This window comes from Lissotriton vulgaris, chromosome 2_2 (genome assembly GCF_964263255.1).
Source record: "Lissotriton vulgaris chromosome 2_2, aLisVul1.2, whole genome shotgun sequence".
Classification (NCBI taxonomy): domain Eukaryota; kingdom Metazoa; phylum Chordata; class Amphibia; order Caudata; family Salamandridae; genus Lissotriton; species Lissotriton vulgaris.
In genome coordinates this window covers 228,395,740-228,413,192 of record NC_141688.1, presented here as the reverse complement: position 1 = coordinate 228,413,192, position 17,453 = coordinate 228,395,740, and positions in this window count along the sequence as shown.

Below are 17,453 nucleotides of genomic sequence, written 5' to 3'. Positions count from 1 at the left end.
TTTTAGGTTTCAGAGAGTGTATTCCTGAAAAAAATCTGTTCATTTTATGAAAAATGTGTGTGTGTTACTGCAAAAAAGTTCATTTAAATTTAGTTTCAGGATAAGGGTGATTGCAGTATTTCAACAAGTTAATTGAAATGTTCTTGCACAATTAGGGAGAGTGGATGCCTAGAAAGATGTTTTTTTTAATTCATTTTAGGTTCCAGAGAGTTGATTCCTGAAAAAAAATGTGTTTGTTTTATAAAAAATGTGAGTGTGTTACTGCAAAAAAGTTGATTTAAATTTCGTTTCAGGATAGGCGTGAATGCATCATTTCAACAAGTTAATTGAAATTTTCTTGCAAGATTACGGAGAGTGGATGCCTAGAAAGAAATTAAAAAAAAATTAGTAGAAGGTTTCAGAGAGTGGATTCCTGAAAAAAACATGTGTTTGTTTTATGAAAAATGTGAGTGTGTTACTGCAAAAAAGTTGATTTAAATTTAGTTTCAGGATAGGCGTGAATGCATTATTTCAACAAGTTAATTGTCATTTTCTTGCAAGATTAGGGAGAGTGGATGCCTAAAAAGAAGTTTATTTAAAATTAGTTATAGGTTTCAGAGAGTTTATTCCTGAAAAAAAATCTGTTCATTTTATAAAAAAATGTGTTTGTGTTACTGCAAAAAAGTTGATTTAAATTTAGTTTCAGGATAAGGGTGATTGCTGTATTTCAACAAGTTAATTGAAATGTTCTTGCATGATTAGGGAGAGTGGATGCCTAGAATGATGTTTTTTAAAAATTCATTTTAGGTTCCAGAGAGTTGATTCCTGAAAAAAAAAATGGGTTTGTTATATGAAAAATGTGAGTGTGTTACTGCAGAAAGTTAATTTAAATTTAGTTTTAGTTTCAGGATAGGCGTGAATGCATTATTTCAACAAGTAAATTGACATTTTCTTGCAAGATTAAGGAGAGTGGATGCCTAGAAAGAAGTTTATTTAAAATTAGTTTTAGGTTTCAGAGAGTTTATTCCTGAAAAAAAAATGGGTTTGTTTTATGAATAATGTGAGTGTGTTACTGCAAAAAAGTTGTTTTTCAAATTTCGTTTTTGGATAAGGGTGATTGCAATATTTCAACAACTTAATTGAAATTTTCTTGCAAGATTAGGGAGAGTGGATTCCTAGAAAGACATTTTTTTAAAACTTAGTCGAAGGTTTCATAGAGTGGATTCCTGAAAAAAAGTGTGTTCGTTTTATGAAAAATGTGAGTGTGTTACTGCAAAAAAGTTGATTTAAATTTAGTTTCAGGATAAGCGTGAATGCATTATTTCAACAAGTTAATTGTCATTTTCTTGCAAGATTAGGGAGAGTGGATGCCTAAAAAGAAGTTTATTTAAAATTAGTTATAGGTTTCAGAGAGTTTATTCCTGAAAAAAAATCTGTTCATTTTATAAAAAAATGTGTTTGTGTTACTGCAAAAAAGTTGATTTAAATTTAGTTTCAGGATAAGGGTGATTGCTGTATTTCAACAAGTTAATTGAAATGTTCTTGCATGATTAGGGAGAGTGGATGCCTAGAATGATGTTTTTTAAAAATTCATTTTAGGTTCCAGAGAGTTGATTCCTGAAAAAAAAAATGGGTTTGTTATATGAAAAATGTGAGTGTGTTACTGCAGAAAGTTAATTTAAATTTAGTTTCAGGATAGGCGTGAATGCATTATTTCAACAAGTTAATTGACATTTTCTTGCAAGATTAGGGAGAGTGGATGCATAGAAAGAAGTTTATTTAAAATTAGTTTTAAGTTTCAGAGAGTGTATTCCTGAAAAAATCTGTTAATTTTATGAAAAATGTGTGTGTGTTACTGCAAAAAAGTTGATTTAAATTTAGTTTCAGGATAAGTGTGATTGCAGTATTTCAATAAGTTAATTGAAATGTTCTTGCACGATTAGGGAGAGTGGACGCCTAGAAAGATGTTTTTTAAAAATTAGTTTTAGGTTCCAGAGAGTGGATTCCTGAAAAAATAATTGTTTGTTTTGTGAATGTGTTACTGCAAAAAAGTTGATTTAAATTTCGTTTCTGGATAGGCGTGAATGCATCATTTCAACAAGTTAATTGAAATTTTCTTGCAAGATTAGGGAGAGTGGATGCCTAGAAAGAATTTTATCAAAAATTAGTAGAAGGTTTCAGAGAGTGGATTCCTGAAAAAAATGTGTTTAAAAATGTGAGTGTGTTACTGCAAAAAAGTTGATTTAAATTTAGTTTCAGGATAGGCGTGAATGCTGTATTTCAACAAGGTAATTGAAATGTTTTTGCACGATTAGGGAGATTGGTTGCCTAGAAAGACATTTTTAAAAAACTTAGTAGAAGGTTTCATAGAGTGGATTACTGAAAAAAAGTATAATAGTTTTATGAAAAATGTGAGTGTGTTACTGCAAAAAAAGTTGATTTAAATTTAGTTTCAGGATAGGCGTGAATGCATCATTTCAACAAGTAAATTGACATTTTCTTGCAAGATTAGGGAGAGTGGATGCCTAGAAAGGAGTTTATTTAAAACTAGTTTTAGGTTTCAGAGAGTAGATTCCTGAAAAAAATGGGTTTGTTTTATGAAAAATGTGAGTGTGTTACTGCAAAAAAGTTCATTTAAATTTAGTTTCAGGATAGGGGTGATTGCTGTATTTCAACAAGTTAATTGAAATTTCTTGCAGGATTAGGGAGAGTGGCTGCCTAGAAAGAAATTTTAAAAAAATGAGTAGAAGGTTTCAGAGTGGATTCCTGAAAAAAATGTGTTTGTTTTATGAAAAATGTGAGTGTGTTACTGCACAAAAGTTGATTAAAATTTAGTTTCTGGATAGTTGTGAATGCATTATTTCATCAAGTTAATTGACATTTTCTTGCAAGATTAGGGAGAGTGGATGCCTAGAAAGATGTTTATTTTAAAATTAGTTTGAGGTTTCAGAGAGTTTATTCCTGAAAAAATATCTGTTCATTTTATTAAAAATGTGTTTGTGTTACTGCAAAAAAGTTGTTTTTCAAATTTCGTTTTTGGATAAGGGTGATTGCAATATTTCAACAAGTTAATTGAAATTTTCTTGCAAGATTAGGGAGAGTGGATGCCTAGAACGAAATTTATAAAAAAATTAGTAGAAGGTTTCAGAGAGTGGATTCCTGAAAAAAAATGTGTTTGTTTTATGAAAAATGTGAGTGTGTTACTGCAAAAAAGTTGATTTAAATTTAGTTTCTGGATAGGCGTGAATGCTGTATTTCAACAAGTTAATTGAAATGTTCTTGCATGATTAGGGAGAGTGGATGCCTAGAAATACATTTTTGAAAAACTTAGTAGAAGGTTTCATAGAGTGGATTACTTAAAAAAAGTGTGTTCGTTTTATGAAAAATGTGAGTGTGTTACTGCAAAAAAAGTTGATTTAAATTTAGTTTCAGGATAGGCGTGAATGCATCATTTCAACAAGTAAATTGAAATTTTCATGCAAGATTAGGGAGAGTGGATGCCTGGAAAGAAGATTATTTAAAATTAGTTTTAGGTTTCAGAGAGTGTATTCCTGAAAAAAATCTGTTCATTTTATGAAAAATGTGTGTGTGTTACTGCAAAAAAGTTCATTTAAATTTAGTTTCAGGATAAGGGTGATTGCAGTATTTTAACAAGTTAATTGAAATGTTCTTGCACAATTAGGGAGAGTGGATGCCTCGAAAGATCTTTTTTTTAATTCATTTTAGGTTCCAGAGAGTTGATTCCTGAAAAAAATGGGTTTGTTTTATGAAAAATGTGAGTGTGTTACTGCAAAAAAGTTGTTTTAAATTTAGTTTCTGGATAGTTGTGAATGCATCATTTCAACAAGTTAATTGAAATTTTCTTGCAAGATTAGGGAGAGTGGATGCCTAGAAAGAACTTTATTTAAACCTAGTTTTAGGTTTCAGAGAGTAGATTCCTGAAAAAAAATGAGTTTCTTTTATGAAAAATGTGAGTGTGTTAGTGCAAAAAATTTGATTTAAATTTCGTTTTTGGATAAGGGTGATTGCAATATTTCAACAAGTTAATTAAAATTTTCTTGCAAGATTAGGGAGAGTGGGTACCTAGAAAGAAATTTATAAAAAATTAGTAGAAGGTTTCAGAGAGTTTATTCCTGAAAAAAAATCTGTTCATTTTATAAAAAATGTGTTTGTGTTACTGCAAAAAAGTTGATTTAAATTTAGTTTCAGGATAAGGGTGATTGCTGTATTTCAACAAGTTAATTGAAATTTTCTTGCAAAATTAGGGAGAGTGGATGCCCAGAAAGATGTTTTTTAAAAATTAGTTTTAGGTTCCAGAGAGTGGATTCCTGAAAAAATAATTGTTTGTTTTGTGAATGTGTTACTGCAAAAAAGTTGATTTAAATTTCGTTTCTGGATAGGCGTGAATGCATCATTTCAACAAGTTAATTGAAATTTTCTTGCAAGATTAGGGAGAGTGGATGCCTAGAAAGAATTTTATAAAAAATTAGTAGAAGGTTTCAGAGAGTGGATTCCTGAAAAAAATGTGTTTAAAAATGTGAGTGTGTTACTGCAAAAAAGTTGATTTAAATTTAGTTTCAGGATAGGCGTGAATGCTGTATTTCAACAAGGTAATTGAAATGTTTTTGCACGATTAGGGAGATTGGTTGCCTAGAAAGACATTTTTAAAAAACTTAGTAGAAGGTTTCATAGAGTGGATTACTGAAAAAAAGTATGTTAGTTTTATGAAAAATGTGAGTGTGTTACTGCAAAAAAAGTTGATTTAAATTTAGTTTCAGGATAGGCGTGAATGCATCATTTCAACAAGTAAATTGACATTTTCTTGCAAGATTAGGGAGAGTGGATGCCTAGAAAGGAGTTTATTTAAAACTAGTTTTAGGTTTCAGAGAGTAGATTCCTGAAAAAAATGGGTTTGTTTTATAAAAAATGTGAGTGTGTTACTGCAAAAAAGTTCATTTAAATTTAGTTTCAGGATAGGGGTGATTGCTGTATTTCAACAAGTTAATTGAAATTTCTTGCAGGATTAGGGAGAGTGGCTGCCTAGAAAGAAATTTTAAAAAAATGAGTAGAAGGTTTCAGAGTGGATTCCTGAAAAAAATGTGTTTGTTTTATGAAAAATGTGAGTGTGTTACTGCAAAAAAGTTGATTAAAATTTAGTTTCTGGATAGTTGTGAATGCATTATTTCATCAAGTTAATTGACATTTTCTTGCAAGATTAGGGAGAGTGGATGCCTAGAAAGATGTTTATTTTAAAATTAGTTTGAGGTTTCAGAGAGTTTATTCCTGAAAAAATATCTGTTCATTTTATTAAAAATGTGTTTGTGTTACTGCAAAAAAGTTGTTTTTCAAATTTCGTTTTTGGATAAGGGTGATTGCAATATTTCAACAAGTTAATTGAAATTTTCTTGCAAGATTAGGGAGAGTGGATGCCTAGAACGAAATTTATAAAAAAATTAGTAGAAGGTTTCAGAGAGTGGATTCCTGAAAAAAAAAGTGTTTGTTTTATGAAAAATGTGAGTGTGTTACTGCAAAAAAGTTGATTTAAATTTAGTTTCTGGATAGGCGTGAATGCTGTATTTCAACAAGTTAATTGAAATGTTCTTGCATGATTAGGGAGAGTGGATGCCTAGAAATACATTTTTGAAAAACTTAGTAGAAGGTTTCATAGAGTGGATTACTTAAAAAAAGTGTGTTCGTTTTATGAAAAATGTGAGTGTGTTACTGCAAAAAAAGTTGATTTAAATTTAGTTTCAGGATAGGCGTGAATGCATCATTTCAACAAGTAAATTGAAATTTTCATGCAAGATTAGGGAGAGTGGATGCCTGGAAAGAAGATTATTTAAAATTAGTTTTAGGTTTCAGAGAGTGTATTCCTGAAAAAAATCTGTTCATTTTATGAAAAATGTGTGTGTGTTACTGCAAAAAAGTTCATTTAAATTTAGTTTCAGGATAAGGGTGATTGCAGTATTTTAACAAGTTAATTGAAATGTTCTTGCACAATTAGGGAGAGTGGATGCCTCGAAAGATCTTTTTTTTAATTCATTTTAGGTTCCAGAGAGTTGATTCCTGAAAAAAATGGGTTTGTTTTATGAAAAATGTGAGTGTGTTACTGCAAAAAAGTTGTTTTAAATTTAGTTTCTGGATAGTTGTGAATGCATCATTTCAACAAGTTAATTGAAATTTTCTTGCAAGATTAGGGAGAGTGGATGCCTAGAAAGAACTTTATTTAAACCTAGTTTTAGGTTTCAGAAAGTAGATTCCTGAAAAAAAATGAGTTTCTTTTATGAAAAATGTGAGTGTGTTAGTGCAAAAAATTTGATTTAAATTTCGTTTTTGGATAAGGGTGATTGCAATATTTCAACAAGTTAATTAAAATTTTCTTGCAAGATTAGGGAGAGTGGGTACCTAGAAAGAAATTTATAAAAAATTAGTAGAAGGTTTCAGAGAGTTTATTCCTGAAAAAAAATCTGTTCATTTTATAAAAAATGTGTTTGTGTTACTGCAAAAAAGTTGATTTAAATTTAGTTTCAGGATAAGGGTGATTGCTGTATTTCAACAAGTTAATTGAAATTTTCTTGCAAAATTAGGGAGAGTGGATGCCCAGAAAGATGTTTTTTAAAAATTAGTTTTAGGTTCCAGAGAGTGGATTCCTGAAAAAATAATTGTTTGTTTTGTGAATGTGTTACTGCAAAAAAGTTGATTTAAATTTCGTTTCTGGATAGGCGTGAATGCATCATTTCAACAAGTTAATTGAAATTTTCTTGCAAGATTAGGGAGAGTGGATGCCTAGAAAGAATTTTATAAAAAATTAGTAGAAGGTTTCAGAGAGTGGATTCCTGAATAAAATGTGTTTAAAAATGTGAGTGTGTTACTGCAAAAAAGTTGATTTAAATTTAGTTTCAGGATAGGCGTGAATGCTGTATTTCAACAAGGTAATTGAAATGTTTTTGCACGATTAGGGAGATTGGTTGCCTAGAAAGACATTTTTAAAAAACCTAGTAGAAGGTTTCATAGAGTGGATTACTGAAAAAAGTATGTTCGTTTTATGAAAAATGTGAGTGTGTTACTGCAAAAAAAGTTGATTTAAATTTAGTTTCAGGATAGGCGTAAATGCATCATTTCAACAAGTAAATTGAAATTTTCTTGCAAGATTAGGGAGAGTGGATGTCTAGAAAGGAGTTTATTTAAAACTAGTTTTAGGTTTCAGAGAGTAGATTCCTGAAAAAAATGGGTTTGTTTTATGAAAAATGTGAGTGTGTTACTGCAAAAAAGTTGATTTAAATTTAGTTTCAGGATAGGCGTGAATGCATCATTTCAACAAGTTAATTGAAATTTCTTGCAAGATTAGGGAGAGTGGCTGCCTAGAAAGAAATTTTAAAAAAATGAGTAGAAGGTTTCAGAGTGGATTCCTGAAAAAAATGTGTTTGTTTTATGAAAAATGTGAGTGTGTTACTGCAAAAAAGTTGATTTAAATTTAGTTTCAGGATAGGCGTGAATGCATTATTTCATCAAGTTAATTGACATTTTCTTGCAAGATTAGGGAGAGTGGATGCCTAGAAAGAAGTTTATTTTAAAATTAGTTTGAGGTTTCAGAGAGTTTATTCCTGAAAAAAAATCTGTTCATTTTATTAAAAATGTGTTTGTGTTACTGCAAAAAAGTTGATTTAAATTTAGTTTCAGGATAAGGGTGATTGCAGTATTTCAACATGTTAATTGAAATGTTCTTGCACAATTAGGGAGAGTGGATGCCTAGAAAGATGTTTTAAAAAAAATCATTTTAGGTTCCAGAGAGTTGATTCCTGAAAAAAAAATGTGTTTGTTTTATGAAAAATGTGAGTGTGCTACTGCAAAAAAGTTGATTTAAATTTAGTTTCAGGATAGGCGTGAATGCTGTATTTCAACAAGTTAATTGAAATGTTCTTGCATGATTAGGGAGAGTGGATGCCTAGAAATACATTTTTTAAAAACTTAGTAGAAGGTTTCATAGAGTGGATTACTTAAAAAAAAGTGTGTTCGTTTTATGAAAAATGTGAGTGTGTTACTGCAAAAAAAGTTGATTCAAATTTAGTTTCAGGATAGGCGTGAATGCATCATTTCAACAAGTAAATTGAAATTTTCATGCAAGATTAGGGAGAGTGGATGCCTAGAAAGAAGATTATTTAAAACTAGTTTTAGGTTTCAGAGAGTAGATTCCTGAAAAAAAATGTGTTTGTTTTATGAAAAATGTGAGTGTGCTACTGCAAAAAAGTTGATTTAAATTTCGTTTTTGGATAAGGGTGATTGCAATTTTTCAACAAGTTAATTGAAATTTTCTTGCAAGATTAGGGAGAGTGGATGCCTAGAAAGATGTATTTTAAAAATTTGTTTTAGGTTCCAGAGAGTGGATTCCTGAAAAAAAATGTGTTTGTTTTATGAAAAATGTGAGTGTGTTACTGCAAAAAAGTTGATTTAAATTTAGTTTCAGGATAGGCGTGAATGCATCATTTCAACAAGTTAATTGAAATTTTCTTGCAAGATTAGGGAGAGTGGATGCCTAGAGAGAAATTTTAAAAAAATGAGTAGAAGGTTTCAGAGAGTGGATTCCTGAAAAAAATGTGTTTGTTTTATGAAAAATGTGAGTGTGTTACTGCAAAAAAGTTGATTTCAATTTAGTTTCAGGATAGGCGTTAATGCTGTATTTCAACAAGGTAATTGAAATGTTCTTGCACGATTAGGGAGAGTGGATGCCTAGAAAGACATTTTTAAAAAACTTAGTAGAAGGTTTCATAGAGTGGATTACTGAAAAAAAGTGTGTTCGTTTTATGAAAAATGTGAGTGTGTTACTGCAAAAAAAGTTGATTTAAATTTAGTTTCAGGATAGGTGTGAATGCATCATTTCAACAAGTAAATTGAAATTTTCTTGCAAGATTAGGGAGAGTGGATGCCTAGAAAGAAGTATATTTAAAACTAGTTTTAGGTTTCAGAGTGTAGATTCCTGAAAAAAAATGGGTTTGTTTTATGAAAAATGTGAGTGTGTTACTGCAAAAAAGTTGATTTAAATTTAGTTTCAGGATAGGCGTGAATGCATCATTTCAACAAGTTAATTGAAATTTTCTTGCAAGATTAGGGAGAGTGGATGCCTAAAAAGAAATTTTAAAAAAATGAGTAGAAGGTTTCAGAGTGGATTCCTGAAAAAAATGTGTTTGTTTTATGAAAAATGTGAGTGTGTTACTGCAAAAAAGTTGATTTAAATTTCGTTTCAGGATAGGCGTGAATGCATCATTTCAACAAGTTAATTGAAATTTTCTTGCAAGATTAGGGAGAGTGGATGCCTAAAAAGAAATTTAAAAAAAATTAGTAGAAGGTTTCAGAGTGGATTCCTGAAAAAAACATGTGTTTGTTTTATGAAAAATGTGAGTGTGTTACTGCAAAAAAGTTGATTTAAATTTCGTTTCAGGATAGGCGTGAATGCATCATTTCAACAAGTTAATTGAATTTTTCTTGCAAGATTAGGGAGAGTGGATGCCTAGAAAGAAATTTAAAAAAAATTAGTAGAAGGTTTCAGAGAGTGGATTCCTGAAAAAAACATGTGTTTGTTTTATGAAAATTGTGAGTGTGTTACTGCAAAAAAGTTGATTTAAATTTAGTTTCAGGATAGGCGTGAATGCATTATTTCATCAAGTTAATTGACATTTTCTTGCAAGATTAGGGAGAGTGGATGCCTAGAAAGAAGTTTATTTAAAATTAGTTTTAGGTTTCAGAGAGTTTATTCCTGAAAAAAAATGGGTTTGTTTTATGAAAAATGTGAGTGTGTTACTGCAAAAAAGTTGATTTAAATTTAGTTTCTGGATAGGCGTGAATGCATCATTTCAACAAGTAAATTGAAATTTTCATGCAAGATTTGGGAGAGTGGATACCTAGAAAGAAATTTAAAAAAAATGAGTAGAAGGTTTCAGAGAGTGGATTCCTGAAAAAAATGTGTTTGTTTTATGAAAAATGTGAGTTTGTTACTGCAAAAAAGTTGATTTTTAAATTTCATTTCAGGATAGGCGTGAATGCATCATTTCAACAAGTTAATTGACATTTTCTTGCAAGATTAGGGAGAGTGGATGCCTAGAAAGAAATTTAAGAAAAATTAGTAGAAGGTTTCAGAGAGTGGATTCCTGCAAAAAAATGTGTTTGTTTTATGAAAAATATGAGTGTGTTACTGCAAAAAAGTTGATTTAAATTTAGTTTCAGGATAGGCGTGAATGCATTATTTCAACAAGTTAATTGTCATTTTCTTGCAAGATTAGGGAGAGTGGATGCCTAGAAAGAAGTTTATTTAAAATTAGTTTTAGGTTTCAGAGAGTTTATTCCTGAAAAAAATGGGTTTGTTTTATGAAAAATGTGAGTGTGTTACTGCAAAAAAGTTGTTTTAAATTTCGTTTTTGGATAAAGGTGATTGCAATATTTCAACAAGTTAATTGAAATTTTCTTGCAAAATTAGGGAGAGTGGATGCCTAGAAAGATGTTTTTTGAAAATTAGTTTTAGGTTCCAGTGAGTGGATTCCTGAAAAAATAATTGCTTGTTTTATGAAAAATGTGAGTGTGTTACTGCAAAAAAGTTAATTTAAATTTAGTTTCAGGTTAGGCGTGAATGCATTATTTCAACAAGTTAATTGACATTTTCTTGCAAGATTAGGGAGAGTGGATGCCTAGAAAGAAGTATATTTAAAACTAGTTTTAGGTTTCAGGGTGTAGATTCCTGAAAAAAAATGAGTTTGTTTTATGAAAATGTGTGTCTGTTACTGCAAAAAAGTTGATTTAAATTTAGTTTCAGGATAAGGGTGATTGCAGTATTTCAACAAGTTAATTGAAATGTTCTTGCACGATTAGGGAGAGTGGATGCCTAGAAAGATGTTTTTTAAAAATTCATTTTAGGTTCCAGAGAGTTGATTCCTGAAAAAAACTTGGTTTGTTTTATGAAAAATGTGAGTGTGTTACTGCAAAAAAGTTGTTTTAAATTTCGTTTTTGGATAAGAGTGATTGCAATACTTCAACAAGTTAATTGAAATTTTCTTGCAAGATTAGGGAAAGTGGATGCCTAGAAAGAAATTTAAAAAAAATGAGTAGAAGGTTTCAGAGAGTGGAATCCTGAAAAAAAATGGGTTTGTTTTATGAATAATGTGAGTGTGTTACTGCAAAAAAAGTTGATTTAAATTTAGTTTCAGGATAGGTGTGAATGCATCATTTCAACAAGTAAATTGAAATTTTCTTGCAAGATTAGGGAGAGTGGATGCCTAGAAAGAAGTATATTTAAAACTAGTTTTAGGTTTCAGAGTGTAGATTGCTGAAAAAAAATGGGTTTGTTTTATGAAAATGTGAGTGTGTTACTGCAAAAAAGTCGATTTAAATTTAGTTTCAGGATAGGCGTGAATGCATCATTTCAACAAGTTAATTGAAATTTTCTTGCAAGATTAGGGAGAGTGGATGCCTAAAAAGAAATTTTAAAAAAATGAGTAGAAGGTTTCAGAGTGGATTCCTGAAAAAAATGTGTTTGTTTTATGAAAAATGTGAGTGTGTTACTGCAAAAAAGTTGATTTAAATTTAGTTTCAGGATAGGCGTGAATGCATTATTTCATCAAGTTAATTGACATTTTCTTGCAAGATTAGGGAGAGTGGATGCCTAGAAAGAAGTTTATTTAAAATTAGTTTTAGGTTTCAGAGAGTTTATTCCTGAAAAAAAAAATGGGTTTGTTTTATGAATAATGTGAGTGTGTTACTGCAAAAAAGTTGTTTTTCAAATTTCGTTTTTGGATAAGGGTGATTGCAATATTTCAACAAGTTAATTGAAATTTTATTGCAAGATTAGGGAGAGTGGATTCCTAGAAAGACATTTTTTTAAAACTTAGTCGAAGGTTTCATAGAGTGGATTCCTGAAAAAAAGTGTGTTTGTTTTATGAAAAATGTGAGTGTGTTACTGCAAAAAAGTTGATTTAAATTTAGTTTCAGGATAGGCGTGAATGCATCATTTCAACAAGTTAATTGAAATTTTCTTGCAAGATTAGGGAGAGTGGATGCCTAGAAAGAAGTTTATTTAAAATTAGTTTTAAGTTTCCGAGAGTGTATTCCTGAAAAAATCTGTTAATTTTATGAAAAATGTGTGTCTGTTACTGCAAAAAAGTTGATTTAAATTTAGTTTCAGGATAAGGGTGATTGCAGTATTTCAACAAGTTAATTGAAATGTTCTTGCACGATTAGGGAGAGTGGATGCCTAGAAAGATGTTTTTTAAAAATTCATTTTAGGTTCCAGAGAGTTGATTCCTGAAAAAAATGGGTTTGTTTTATGAAAAATGTGAGTGTGTTACTGCAAAAAAGTTGTTTTAAATTTCGTTTTTGGATAAGAGTGATTGCAATACTTCAACAAGTTAATTGAAATTTTCTTGCAAGATTAGGGAAAGTGGATGCCTAGAAAGAAATTTAAAAAAAATGAGTAGAAGGTTTCAGAGAGTGGAATCCTGAAAAAAATGGGTTTGTTTTATGAATAATGTGAGTGTGTTACTGCAAAAAAAGTTGATTTAAATTTAGTTTCAGGATAGGTGTGAATGCATCATTTCAACAAGTAAATTGAAATTTTCTTGCAAGATTAGGGAGAGTGGATGCCTAGAAAGAAGTATATTTAAAACTAGTTTTAGGTTTCAGAGTATAGATTCCTGAAAAAAATGGGTTTGTTTTATGAAAAATGTGAGTGTGTTACTGCAAAAAAGTTGATTTAAATTTAGTTTCAGGATAGGCGTGAATGCATCATTTCAACAAGTTAATTGAAATTTTCTTGCAAGATTAGGGAGAGTGGATGCCTAAAAAGAAATTTTAAAAAAATGAGTAGAAGGTTTCAGAGTGGATTCCTGAAAAAAATGTGTTTGTTTTTAAAAAATTTGAGTGTGTTACTGCAAAAAAGTTGATTTAAATTTCGTTTCAGGATAGGCGTGAATGCATCATTTCAACAAGTTAATTGAAATTTTCTTGCAAGATTAGGGAGAGTGGATGCCTAGAAAGAAATTTAAAAAAAAATAGTAGAAGGTTTCAGAGAGTGGATTCCTGAAAAAAACATGTGTTTGTTTTATGAAAAATGTGAGTGTGTTACTGCAAAAAAGTTGATTTAAATTTAGTTTCAGGATAGGCGTGAATGCATTATTTCATCAAGTTAATTGACATTTTCTTGCAAGATTAGGGAGAGTGGATGCCTAGAAAGAAGTTTATTTAAAATTAGTTTTAGATTTCAGAGAGTATATTCCTGAAAAAAAAATGGGTTTGTTTTATGAATAATGTGAGTGTGTTACTGCAAAAAAGTTGTTTTTCAAATTTCGTTTTTGGATAAGGGTGATTGCAATATTTCAACAACTTAATTGAAATTTTCTTGCAAGATTAGGGAGAGTGGATTCCTAGAAAGACATTTTTTTAAAACTTAGTCGAAGGTTTCATAGAGTGGATTCCTGAAAAAAAGTTTGTTCGTTTTATGAAAAATGTGAGTGTGTTACTGCAAAAAAGTTGATTTAAATTTAGTTTCAGGATAGGCGTGAATGCATCATTTCAACAAGTTAATTGAAATTTTCTTGCAAGATTAGGGAGAGTGGATGCCTAGAAAGAAATTTAAGAAAAATTAGTAGAAGGTTTCAGAGAGTGGATTCCTGAAAAAAAATGTGTTTGTTTTATGAAAAATGTGAGTGTGTTACTGCAAAAAAGTTGATTTAAATTTAGTTTCAGGATAAGCGTGAATGCATTATTTCAACAAGTTAATTGTCATTTTCTTGCAAGATTAGGGAGAGTGGATGCCTAAAAAGAAGTTTATTTAAAATTAGTTATAGGTTTCAGAGAGTTTATTCCTGAAAAAAAATCTGTTCATTTTATAAAAAAATGTGTTTGTGTTACTGCAAAAAAGTTGATTTAAATTTAGTTTCAGGATAAGGGTGATTGCTGTATTTCAACAAGTTAATTGAAATGTTCTTGCATGATTAGGGAGAGTGGATGCCTAGAATGATGTTTTTTAAAAATTCATTTTAGGTTCCAGAGAGTTGATTCCTGAAAAAAAAAATGGGTTTGTTATATGAAAAATGTGAGTGTGTTACTGCAGAAAGTTAATTTAAATTTAGTTTCAGGATAGGCGTGAATGCATTATTTCAACAAGTTAATTGACATTTTCTTGCAAGATTAGGGAGAGTGGATGCATAGAAAGAAGTTTATTTAAAATTAGTTTTAGGTTTCAGAGAGTGTATTCCTGAAAAAATCTGTTAATTTTATGAAAAATGTGTGTGTGTTACTGCAAAAAAGTTGATTTAAATTTAGTTTCAGGATAAGTGTGATTGCAGTATTTCAACAAGTTAATTGAAATGTTCTTGCACGATTAGGGAGAGTGGATGCCTAGAAAGATGTTTTTTAAAAATTCTTTTTAGGTTCCAGAGAGTGGATTCCTGAAAAAAAGTGTTTGTTTTATGAAAAATGTGAGAGTGTTACTGCAAAAAAGTTGATTTAAATTTAGTTTCAGGATAGGCGTGAATGCATCATTTCAACAAGTTAATTGAAATTTTCTTGCAAGATTAGGGAGAGTGGATGCCTAGAAAGAAATTTAAAAAAAATGAGTAGAAGGTTTCAGAGGGTGGATTCCTGAAAAAAATGTGTTTGTTTTATGAAAAATGTGAGTCTGTTGCTGCAAAAAAGTTGATTTTTAAATTTCGTTTCAGGATAGTCGTGAATGCATCATTTCAACAAGTTAATTGAAATTTTCTTGCAAGATTAGTGAGAGTGGATGCCTAGAAAGAAATTTTAAAAAAACTTAGTAGAAGGCTTCAGAGAGTGGATTCCTGGAAAAAAATGTGTTTGTTTTATGAAAAATGTGAGTGTGTTACTGCAAAAAAGTTGATTTAAATTTAGTTTCAGGATAGGCGTGAATGCATTATTTCAACAAGTTAATTGTCATTTTCTTGCAAGATTAGGGAGAGTGGATGCCTAGAAAGAAGTTTATTTAAAATTAGTTTTAGGTTTCAGAGAGTTTATTCCTGAAAAAAAAATCTGTTCATTTTATAAAAAATGTGTTTGTGTTACTGCAAAAAAGTTGATTTAAATTTAGTTTCAGGATAAGGGTGATTGCTGTATTTCAACAAGTTAATTGAAATGTTCTTGCATGATTAGGGAAAGTGGATGCCTAGAATGATGTTTTTTAAAAATTCATTTTAGGTTCCAGAGAGTTGATTCCGGAAAAAAAATAGGTTTGTTTTATGAAAAATGTGAGTGTGTTACTGCAAAAAGTTGTTTTAAATTTTGTTCTTGGATATGGGTGAATGCAAAATTTCAACAAGTTAATTGAAATTTTCTTGCAAAATTAGGGAGAGTGGATGCCCAGAAAGATGTTTTTTAAAAATTAGTTTTAGGTTCCAGAGAGTGAATTCCTGAAAAAATAATTGTTTTGTGAATGTGTTACTGCAAAAAAGTTGATTTAACTTTCGTTTCTGGATAGGCGTGAATGCATCATTTCAACAAGTTAATTGAAATTTTCTTGCAAGATTAGGGAGAGTGGATGCCTAGAAAGAATTTTATAAAAAATTAGTAGAAGGTTTCAGAGAGTGGATTCCTGAAAAAAATGTGTTTAAAAATGTGAGTGTGTTCCTGCAAAAAAGTTGATTTAAATTTAGTTTCAGGATAGGCGTGAATGCTGTATTTCAACAAGGTAATTGAAATGTTTTTGCACGATTAGGGAGATTGGATGCCTAGAAAGACATTTTTAAAAAACTTAGTAGAAGGTTTCATAGAGTGGATTACTGAAAAAAAGTATGTTCGTTTTATGAAAAATGTGAGTGTGTTACTGCAAAAAAAGTTGATTTAAATTTAGTTTCAGGATAGGCGTGAATGCATCATTTCAACAAGTAAATTGAAATTTTCTTGCAAGATTAGGGAGAGTGGATGCCTAGAAAGGAGTTTATTTAAAACTAGTTTTAGGTTTCAGAGAGTAGATTCCTGAAAAAAATGGGTTTGTTTTATGAAAAATGTGATTGTGTTACTGCAAAAAAGTTGATTTAAATTTAGTTTCAGGATAGGCGTGAATGCATTATTTCAACAAGTTAATTGTCATTTTCTTGCAAGATTAGGGAGAGTGGATGCCTAGAAAGAAGTTTATTTAAAATTAGTTTTAGGTTTCAGAGAGTTTATTCCTGAAAAAAAATCTGTTCTTTTTATTAAAAATGTGTTTGTGTTACTGCAAAAAAGTTGATTTAAATTTAGTTTCAGGATAAGGGTGATTGCTGTATTTCAACAAGTTAATTGAAATGTTCTCGCACGATTAGGGAGAGTGGATGCCTAGAAAGATGTTTTAAAAAAAATCATTTTAGGTTCCAGAGAGTTGATTCCTGAAAAAAAATGGGTTTGTTTTATGAAAAATGTGAGTGTGTTACTGCAAAAAAGTTGTTTTTCAAATTTCGTTTTTGGATAAGGGTGATTGCAATATTTCAACAAGTTAATTGAAATTTTCTTGCATTATTAGGGAGAGTGGATGCCTAGAAATACATTTTTAAAAAACTTAGTAGAAGGTTTCATAGAGTGGATTACTTAAAAAAAGTGTGTTCGTTTTATGAAAAATGTGAGTGTGTTACTGCAAAAAAAGTTGATTTAAATTTAGTTTCAGGATAGGCGTGAATGCATCATTTCAACAAGTAAATTGAAATTTTCTTGCAAGATTAGGGAGAGTGGATGCCTAGAAAGAAGATTATTTAAAACTAGTTTTAGGTTTCAGAGAGTAGATTTCTGAAAAAAAATGTGTTTGTTTTATGAAAAATGTGAGTGTGCTACTGCAAAAAAGTTGATTTAAATTTCGTTTTTGGATAAGGGTGATTGCAATTTTTCAACAAGTTAATTGAAATTTTCTTGCAAGATTAGGGAGAGTGGATGCCTAGAAAGATGTATTTTAAAAATTTGTTATAGGTTCCAGAGAGTGGATTCCTGAAGAAAAAGTGTTTGTTTTATGAAAAATGTGAGTGTGTTACTGCAAAAAAGTTGATTTAAATTTAGTTTCAGGATAGGCGTGAATGCATCATTTCAACAAGTTAATTGAAATTTTCTTGCAAGATTAGGGAGAGTGGATGCCTAGAAAGAAATTTTAAAAAAATGAGTAGAAGGTTTCAGAGAGTGGATTCCTGAAAAAAATGTGTTTGTTTTATGAAAAATGTGAGTGTGTTACTGCAAAAAAGTTGATTTAAATTTAGTTTCAGGATAGGCGTTAATGCTGTATTTCAACAAGGTAATTGAAATGTTCTTGCACGATTAGGGAGAGTGGATGCCTAGAAAGACATTTTTAAAAAACTTAGAAGAAGGTTTCATAGAGTGGATTACTGAAAAAAAGTGTGTTCGTTTTATGAAAAATGTGAGTGTGTTACTGCAAAAAAAGTTGATTTAAATGTAGTTTCAGGATCGGTGTGAATGCATCATTTCAACAAGTAAATTGAAATTTTCTTGCAAGATTAGGGAGA